The 10,417-nt window shown below is 36.8% G+C and overlaps 1 pseudogene across 1 annotated transcript; it reads right to left on the bottom strand.

The window, feature by feature from the left end:
• Positions 1 to 8,727: 8,727 nt before the first annotated feature.
• On the bottom strand, positions 8,728 to 10,125 carry LOC308422511 (histone deacetylase 1-like; annotated as a pseudogene). The gene has a single exon. The product of its transcript is annotated as a histone deacetylase 1-like (transcript).
• Between the last annotated feature and the right edge of the window lie 292 nt (positions 10,126 to 10,417).

The following is a 10,417-nucleotide window of genomic DNA, read 5'->3' as shown; positions in this document are numbered from 1 at the left end:
ATAAGAGAGTCTGGGAGTAAAAGGTCATTGAAATCAAGCCTGAAATGAGGGCTTCAAACCTGAACTAGGAAGAGTAAATTAAAAAAAAAAAAAACAAACAGTAGAGGTGTCATTGTATCTGTCATGACAAATAATACAGTAATAAATATGTGTAATTAATGAGAAAAATGTTAATAATGGCCAGTTACTGAAAGATATTGCTTTTGTTTTTATAGATGGAAAATCCAAGGGTATATGCCTTGATTTGTGTCAAAAAAGAATTAAAGGTCTGCCTTATGATGAGAATGTCATCCAAACACTGATTTGATTATTCCTGCTCTGTCACTGCGTTCCAAGTGTATTACTGCATAATATTATTGTCATTATAATAGCATAGGTTTCTTTTTTTAACTTGATAATAAAAATCCATAGAGTATGCTATTGTCAGTATATTGTAAACACCTGCAGTATCAACCATAACTGTACAAAGCTAGACATTCTAAAAGAGCTAACAGTATGGAGAACTGGCTTAAGAAAAAACTTTATAGGCGAACATCTGTATTCATTACTTCCCTTCTTGAAGTTCTCAAGTATAAGTCACACTTGATTTTGTTGGGTTTGATTGTTTGTCCAAGGATAAATGCTGCTTTATATGCCAGGGTGACTCCTTTGTCTTGTCTTGCAGCTGAGCCAAAACACCTTGTTATTTACTTAGAATGCAAGCTCTTTCTGATTCTCCCTTTGGGATCTCAGTGACAGTCTTACAAAGACACATAGTCCTTCCTGCTTGGTGGTTCACAGGCTCAGCCTCCTCCCTCTCTTCTTACTTCAGTCCATTGTTCAACAGCAGAGTTGCAGGCTGAGCAAAGGCGGTTTGGGAATCTGGAAGACTTGTTTGCAGGGGAGAAGGGAGGGGTAGCCAAAAAGAAACATAAAATGATTTCTTTTCAAAATCTCTTTCAGACCGTAAGATTTCGACTCTTTAATTCTTATGCTATCTGAAGGAAATGTCCCAAGTGTTGGGAGAAGTCCACTTCCTGACAAGACAGACTCCCTGGGAGAAACTCTGTATAGCACTAATTAAAATATGGCAACTATTTCCATTTCTTCTGTTTTGGATTCTTTAGAAAGACATGTTTAGTAAAATGATGCAGGCTTCATGATATAAAATCCTCAGCATCCTTAATTATCAGGCCTTTGTTAGGTAGTCAAATTACCTGGAGTGCAGAGCATCTGCAAGGCCCTGTAACATCCTGGGAGTTTCAGTTGGCGTATCCATCCTGATGTGTGTGGCTCGAAATCATTCTGCTGCGCCTTTTGATAGTCTATTTTCCACTATGCAGTTGAATTTTTCAAGGCTGCTTATTCTCATTCAAAGTGCAGCAGAGATCCAGAGAATTGAAATCACCTCTGTAAGTGTGTGTAATAGCATCCACGGTTAGTTCACAGTAATTTAGGAGGCCACTATCAGGCTGAGTGACTCATTCAAGGTATTATCACAGAAAACCTGCAAAAGCAGCACCGTGCTTTGCATTTTAAACTGAAGAAGCATCAGTGGGTTTTTTTTTTTTTTTTTTTTTTTTTTTTAAGACTTTCATCGAAGGAGATTATCAATAGTTAGTCACTGAAAGAAAAGAAAAAAAAAAAAAACATAAACATGTATAATGAAACAGGCAGTAAAAATCATTCCACATTGTATCTTATCTAGAGTGTTTGCTACATTTTTTTTTTTTTTTTTTTGTGGTGAGCCAGCTGTCATCATCCGACTTTGATAATACATGAAATTTCAATATAAACAATGTGGTAGAGAAGGCACTTCAGTTTGGGACTCAAATTTTTATCTATGTAAAAGAAGTACATAATCAATTTGGTGGTAGAGCATTTTATGGCACTGTATGTTCTCTGTTCTTGCAGCTGTTTCCCTAACAATGTAAAATAGAGAAATAAAAAAGACAGGGTCAGGTGGTAGAAGAAAGCAAGAAAAGAGATGTGTTGAATCAACATGAAAAATATTGGGAAAATATGAAAGGAAAATAGTAACAGAAACTGTAAGGATGAAAACATAAAGGTAAGGTATATTGCCACAGAAAACACTGTAATTGATAGTGACCTCTCTGATTCAGTGCACACCACATACCACCATGGTATATGCAGTGGGATAGTGCCAGACAGGCTATGAGAATCTTACAACGCTTGCTTGGAGATGAATAAAGTGAGAAAGAAGAATGAAGAGCGGGCTCAAGCAGTGTCTGATTGAGTGTAAACCTTAGAAATATACATACCAGCCACTGTGGGAGGAATTATTCTGTGCTCTTACCAGGGTTCAAGCTGAACATGCTCTGCAGAAAATCCCACTATGAAAGTGTCACAAAACGTTCTTCTTACACTGAAGATGGTAGGGGTGAATACAGCTGGAGAGTGAGCAAATTCTGTTCCTTAGGCCCCTCCACTTGTTAACACCAACTCTCAGAGCATGTCCAGGACAATTTCTAATCTCCCTAATTTCTGAAGAGAGATTAGAAGATGACGTTAGATAGATGGATATAACCACCAATGGGGAAGCTTGTTTTGGGTCCACAGCCGATAGTCCTTATTAGGTTTGGGATTTTTTTGTTTGCTTGATTGATTTTTCTATTCCACATTACATGATTAACTATTAACTCAGCTAAACTTGGTGATGAATTGATGGCATTACTTAAGTCCCTCTAGAGCATTCTGTTACCCAGGTTCTTTGTTTTCAGTGTGAGGCTGTCCATGTAAGCATTAGAGTTCATAAAGACACTCAATTGATTACTTAGACTGTGAAAAAAGTATGAAAACATAGTTTTCACTGACTGTATGTATCATAGTTTCTTCTGGTTGTGATAGCAAGCTATCCTTTCTAGAATCAAGCCAAAGTTCCTGAGAGGAAGACATGGACTGTAATTGAATGGAATACTCATTGGTGCAACTGTATCATCTTTGGAGACTGTAGCATTGATATTTCAGAGCTATGTTTTATGGGAAGAGGAATCATTTGCAATAAGAGTTATCAGATTATTATGTGATGCTGGAGCCTTTCTTGTGTCTATGTACTACTTTACTGACTCATGAATTGTACCCTTTGGAGACATGGTAATTTATAAATGTCTGTGATACTAAATGTACAGTATTTCTGGGAATGTGTTATTCTATCATCCAAAGCACAATTTTGAGCCAACATAGCAATGATGACTTCTGTATGCTCTGTATTATATGATCTCACTTAAAAACCATCAAAACTTTATTATAAAAATCTTTTAAAATATTTTGGAGCCTACTTCTACATACTTTGTTTTGAAATGGATTCCTAGTCTGGACAAAATAATGTGGGGAATCTATGCTGGAGAATCAAATGTTTGTCAAGCTCACATGAATTTTCTGATGCCCAACAAGGAAAAAACAATAACATATCAGATGAAATTCTCATGCAAGACTATCTTCTGTTCCTACTTGGTAGCCATGTAGTTTCTTTGGGGTAGAATATCATATTATAAAACAAATTTTTTATCAACAATATATCATATCACACTTGAACAATAAGCTGATGGTATTGGTATAAACTTAGCTGTCATCCTAACCACCAGAGTCCCTTCCTTCCAATTGTGCCACTCAGTGTTGGCTGGTGAGTAAGTGAGAAAAATGCTATCAGAGGCACATCGTATTTGTAGGTAGTGCTTCTTTCATTGTAGATGTCCCTTGTGTGACATTAATATGAAAAAACAATGACCATGTTTTATGACCACAGTACCATGGATCCTCCACCTATACACAGAAGTGTTAATTTCATCTTCTGTATCAGGTAGGATGAATCAAGAAATGCTACTACTCCTCTTTACCTTTCAACAACACTTGCCTGAATATGTTTTACAGTAAGGTACATGAAACACAAAATCATACTTCTTTCTCACTGTTTGTTGCAAAGCACAACTGTTCTTTGAAGCAATAGGGGTTTAAATACATATAAATTTCTAATTCAAGGAAATGTGATTAGCCACAGGAAATTACCAGGCCATTAATTCCAGTGGTTCTCACTGAACAATTTCCTACATAAGTGAGACTCTTATCTTGTATTGTTTAATTTAATTTTTTACTGGATATTCTCTGTATTTGCATTTCAAATATTATCCTCATTTCCCCCACTCCCACCACCCTGCCCTTGCTTTTATAAAGGTGCTCTCTCTCACCCTCTCTATCTCAGATCCTTGGCATTGCCCTACACTGGAAAAATGCACCTTCGCTGGGTCAAAGGCCTCTTCTCCCATTGATGCCAGACAATGTCATTCTCTGCTGCATATGCGACTGGAGCCATGGTTTCTCCATGTGTGCTCATTGGTTGGTATATTAGTTGCTGGGAGTTCTGAAGGGTTTGGTTGGTTGATAATTTTGTTCTTCCCCTGGCGTTGCAAACTCTTTCAGCTCCTTCAGTCCTTTCCCTAGCTCCTTAAAAGTCCTGGAGGCCAGTTGGCTCACACCACTGCACTTCCTTATTAAAATTTTTCTGTAATTAATAGTTATGTGGCCAGGTCAGTTTATCTATGATTAAGTTCTGAGGATCACTATCCCAGTAAATGTTTTTAAATGCCCTAGAAACCTTAATAAAAAATTTTAAATGTTATACTTTGTAATTATCCACACAAGTTTCAGCTCTCAACATATAATAATTTGAGTAATAATTTGAGTAATTTGTAAAAGTTAAAATGTTTCAGTTCTTTTTTTCCAGTCCTTATATCATTTGAGATTGATATGCCACTTTAATTAAAAACATTTTATAGAGTTGGACAGTGAAAAATATAGCAAATTCACAAAGTTTTGCTAATGGTAGACCATTGTGCTAGGCTACAGAATAAGTTTGTGGAAAGAGAAATTGGGGTATTTTCTCACGGAAGAAAAGATTCAGTAAATTTTTAAAAGCATTTATATGATGACATTATTATAAAATCCTAGAAATATTGAATCTCAGGAATATTGGCACAATTACCATCAAGAGATAATTAACCACATCTTCAATACTGTCACAGACCCTAGACGCTCAGGAAAATAATTCTTATTGCATGGTCATTCTGTCTTTGACATATGGGTCCTTGGTCAAGTCTGAAAGAATTATGGTACATGATATTCATTATTCAAGTTGTCAAGTTTGATCTAAACATTATCTTTAAGATATAAATACTTTCTATTCTAATCAAGGAAAGTAAATTGAAGTTTGGTGACTTGTATATTTTTACTTGGTCCATCATTTTAAATAATCCTTCTCTTACCTGCAAATGTCTCCTCGTAGTGTCATTACCATTCATCTTCTCTCCATCCCCAGCCACCTGACATTACACACAATTCTCCCTTCATTGCCTGCCATCTCTGATAGATGTTTTTTATGGTTCCCACAAGTCATAAGGGTAGACCGACTTACTAATTCCATCAATGGTGTAGACGTGCCTGGAGCCATGTTTCCATATATAAGCTTCAAACCACACATTTCAAGGAAAAAAAAAGGACCAAATAGATTCTTCCAGATTTTATTTAAAAATAATCTGAATAGTTTCCTTTTTAATCTTCTTGTAATTAAATTATGAAGGAAAGTAGATAACAGTGGGAATGAATCTAGTTGACAGTTTCAAGCTTATTTCTTTGTATGTTACAGAGTCTCACAGAATATTCTAGGCACGTAGACATATTTATCATACAATCATGTTTGAAATTATTATTCAATATAAACTGCTTAAATTTTATACAACCACAAACTATGATATTGTAATTTATTTTTAACTTCAGAATTGTTATTCTGTTTTTTGTTTGTTTGTTTGTTTGTTTTAGTTTGAGGATGGAATTTCAAAACATGTCTACATTTTCTCAGCACGTTTAAGTTCCCATAGTTGCTTGAAATCTATATTTCCTCATGACTAGGAAATGTATGCTTATTATTTCAAAGAGAAAAATAAGAAACTCAACTTTGAGTACTCTTTATAGTTGCTTGTATTATTTTGAGAATAAAGTTACTTTCTGTCCTATATGTGCTTTATGCTTATGGTAACTAGTGGGATTTCAATGCATGCTATCAAACCTCTAAATGAATTAAGTACTGACAAAAAAAATTCATATAGTGTTATGCCAAGATGCCTTTAAAAATCTCTATATATATATCCCTCTTTTTTAAAAATAAAGTTGTAAAAGAGAAAAAAATCTTGAGAAAGAAAAAAATTTGGGGTAGAGAGCTAAACAAACAACCAAAAGTTATAAATCGGACTATTCTGACTTATAAGAAGTACAGGCTCAGGACCACAGAGCAAATCTTTGGATTCCTCTTTGTTAAACAGTCTCTCACTGCCTTCACACAGTTTGTGACTATCTTATATAAACACTGTTAGGAAAACAAAACACGATCTGTGTTACAGATACAAAAACAAATCCGCATTTATTTTTGAAGATTCTGTATGGCATATGCATATTTTCAAGTTTTATTATTCCTCTGAACAGAATCCAAATACTCTAAAGTACTTGTAGTAGAGAAGGAAAGAGAAAGAATGAAGCTGGGGCCATTAAGTGCACGTAGACCTTGCTGAGAAATCATAATCTTCTCATAATTGTCATTGTACCTCAGTCATCATATCCAGGGCCTCTGCTCTCAGTGGAAGCTGAATCTTCTTTAATTTAATATTCAGAACACATGCTGGGGCTGAGGTGTTCTACTTCTTTACGTGCCTACTGGGGACAACCACACCTCCCAGCTGTCTAGTTAGTCAATGGATAGAGTGCACTCTAATACAAAGTAACTGTCCTAAGTTCTCCTCTTGACCTCTTTTCACCTTTAACTCTCTCACTGTCCCATTCTCCATTACTTCACTATACTAATTGCAATACTCAGGATATGGGAGAGAACTGTTTCTGTGGTTTAATGCTTTTCAGTCATAGAGTTTGAGTATTGACTCACAAATATTTCGCAGTAGATATCACTCACAACATTTACAAGTTTATTTTTCATTGACTTCTTGTAGCAAAGATAAAAGAGTAGAAAAGCTATGCAAATGAAGGTTGCATACAAAAACTTCAGGTAATCCCAGGTTTTAAAGTGAGAGAAACTTACGTGTATTATAATAAGCAACTAGACATTGGAGTTATGAAATGTTGGCAGTAGTAAAACATTTATCACACAGTGAGTAGACATTAATTCAAAATCAAACATGTAATGAATTGGTGTATCTAGAAACACTCAAACTTGAATTTGAATAACTTCCTTGTAGCCTAGGTTTCTGAACAGGTAGCATGCCTACATTGTGCCAAGCATGCCTACTTTGTGCCAAGAATGCCTACTTTGTGCCATGCACTCCTTCATGCTACATAGCTTCAGTGAGAATTAGCTGAAAAAACATGGGCTCAATTTCAGCCTATTGTGGTATGGACCTCAATGCTTTCATGGTACACACGTGCTTTTCTGTCATTAAAAGCACATCACTTTAATTATACTTTCAATATTTTCCCATCACAATTTCTCGGCCCCTAATTATCATATTAGTATATCATTAAGTTGGAGAGTGTTAGGCACTTTAATTTAAAATATTCTGTTTGAATTGGCAACTTGGGTTTAATCAAATACCATGAAATGAAGTGTGTCTTGGGATTATGATCGATCAAATTTACAACAATTTCTAAAATGTCCCTAACTGAACTTACACAATTTGATACCATGCCACAAAGAGGAACATCCTGAAATATGTTGAAGATGTGATGTGTCCTTCAGGGTCAAATATTCAGCCAATATTAAATTTATTACATAAAAATGAACAAAAGTTTTCATGTTATTAAGATTCAATTTCCTTTTAAGCTGAAGGAAACTTAGGAATTACCTTAAATACTTGTTATCCATAAATATTTGATTATATATGCCAGGGTTATATAAACACATGCCTTGGGGAAAATGTTCAAGCTTTGAAAATGTTTAATAAGCTGTGGACTAGATGTAAAACTTGTCACATGTATTCTTTATTGAAGTGCAGTTTTACAAATATTTTGAACATGCTGCATGCCAGCTGGTGTCTGAGACACAGCAAAGCAAAATCTGAGGAAGGGGGGGCAATAGTTTTCTTTATGGTGCTTGTAAAAGGACAGTATAATTTTTTTATCATTATAAAGTTGTATATTTAAACCAGCTACTACAAATATATAATTATTCATATTTAAGTTATATAGATAGATTTTTTTTACAGAAATGTGCTGTTTTATTACAAAGAGTCTCACAAAATGAAAATATCTCAAAAAGGAAGCTAGGCTAACCACCTCTACCTACAGAATTGGAAAACAGGGTAATTTGTTTTCGGCTTGTCCAGGACAAGTGGGAGGTATAAACAGAACCAATCTAAAAATGGTTGATAATTACAGAAGTCTGAAAGGGGGTCCCAGAAGACCTAGTCACTTCTTCCAAAAAGCTTAATAAGGGCACCTTAACAGAGCTCCTAAGCAGGCACTTGGCAGTTCTGGCTTTTGTCTTCTGGTTTTCTTTCCACTCAGACCGTACGTGGTTCAAAACTAAGACCTGGAACAGGACAAACAAGGGAACTCTGGGAAGAGTTCTCCAGCACCACTGCCCTGTGCTCTAGTCCCTGGTTCCTATCTAGTCCCTGAGGACATTATATTTAATTTATTTTATATAAACACACAGAGGAATAGAAAATATAAAATCTGAGAAATTGAGGGAAAGTGGAGGACTTGGGGAGAAGATGGAGTTGCAGACTTTCCTCAGGCCAACTTGACCTCTTCTTTGACCCCTTTGGCTTCTGGCTTCTTCTTTTCCTTGCTTTTCTCCTCTTCTGTGACTTCTTTTTTTCTCCTGAAGATCTTTTTCTTTCTCATCCTCTGTTTTGACTCTTTTTGGCTTTTTTGAAGTTAGAAGAGTTCTTGTGACCACCTTCTCTTTCCTCTTCAAAATCAGGGAATTCTTTCTCACAGGCAATTGGTTTGTCAGAGGAGCAGGTGGAGATTCTTTTGTAGGGTCTTCCTCATCCTTATCACCGTTCTCTTCTGGGGCGGCATCCTCTGATATGGCCTGCATTTGGACCCCAGGTACATATGGCAGCATTCTCAAAGAGCCACTGCTTGATATTTTCCAGGTATTCATTAATGTTCTGGTTAGTCATGTTGGAAGGGCTCATGTGAAGCTTGAAATCTTGTCCAAATTATTCAAAGTAGTCATTGTATGGTAGCTCATTAGTGATCTCTGTGTCTAGTACCGAGCGACATTACAGATGGTGTAGCCACCTCCTCCCAGCATTAGCATAGGCAAATTGAAACTCTTTCACAAAATGGTCAGATTGAAGCAACCTAACCGATCCCCAGACAGGGAATCTGAGCCACACTGTAGGATCACTGCACTAGGCTGGAACGTCTCCATTACTTTGGACATGACTGGCTTGAAGAAGGCTTCATCGGACTCATCATCTATGCTGTCTCGCAGTGGGTAGTTAATAGCACAGTACTTGCCGTTGCCAGCTCCAATATCCCATAGGTCCCCAGTTCCTGGGAAGTACTCTCTGTATTTATGAAAGGAGACAGTCATGACCCAGTCTCTGGTGTAGAAGGCCTCTTCCACGCCATCGCCATGGTGAATATCAATATCAATATACAGCACCCTCTGGTGATACTTTAGCACTTCCCGGATGGCCAAGATGGTATCATTGACATAACAGAAGCCAGATGCTTCAGACTTCTTTGTATGGTGCAGGCCCCCAACCCAGTTCATAGCTATGTCTGTCTGCTGCTTATTGAGTTTCACAGCACTTGGGGCAGAGCCACCCCTAGACAACTGACATCAAGCTATCAAACAAGCCATCAAATACCAGACAGTCCTCACCCACGCTGAATCTCTGTACCTGTTTGCTGTATTCAGACATATTATCTGGGCAAATAGAATTCAAGAACTAAACGTAGTCACACTGTGGTACTTGGTCATCTCCTCAGCGTTGGCTTTGTGAGGACGATAGATTTCCATTTTCCGGTAGAGACTATAGTTGAGCAACAAATTGTGAGTCATACGGATTCGGTGAGGCTTCATTGGGTGCCCTTCTTCATAATGGTAGTTTCCAACGTCCTGTCATAGTAGTAACAGACTTTCCTCTTGGTGCCCTGAGTCTGTGCCATCTTGCTCGCCAACCGGCCCTCCCATCAGTCTCTAGATAGATTTTTTTTTTTTAAGTTTAGTTTAATAAGGAGTAGAAACAGCAGTGTTACCTATAATAAAACAGGTGAAAAAGCATGCAGTGGCCCATCCACAGTTTCCTTCTATTGGCTGACTGCTTTACAGTTTGTTCCCTTGCATTAAAACCAAAACACTACACTTCTTACTATAGAATAATATAATTTACTGTACCAGTGTTGCATGAATTACCCAGAAGTCCCTGCAAACTATATGCAAATGTACAATAAAATCTGA

The sequence above is a fragment of the Micromys minutus genome, assembly GCF_963924665.1.
Source record: "Micromys minutus genome assembly, chromosome: 7".
NCBI lineage: Eukaryota > Metazoa > Chordata > Mammalia > Rodentia > Muridae > Micromys > Micromys minutus.
This window is presented reverse-complemented; position numbering and strand designations above follow the sequence as displayed.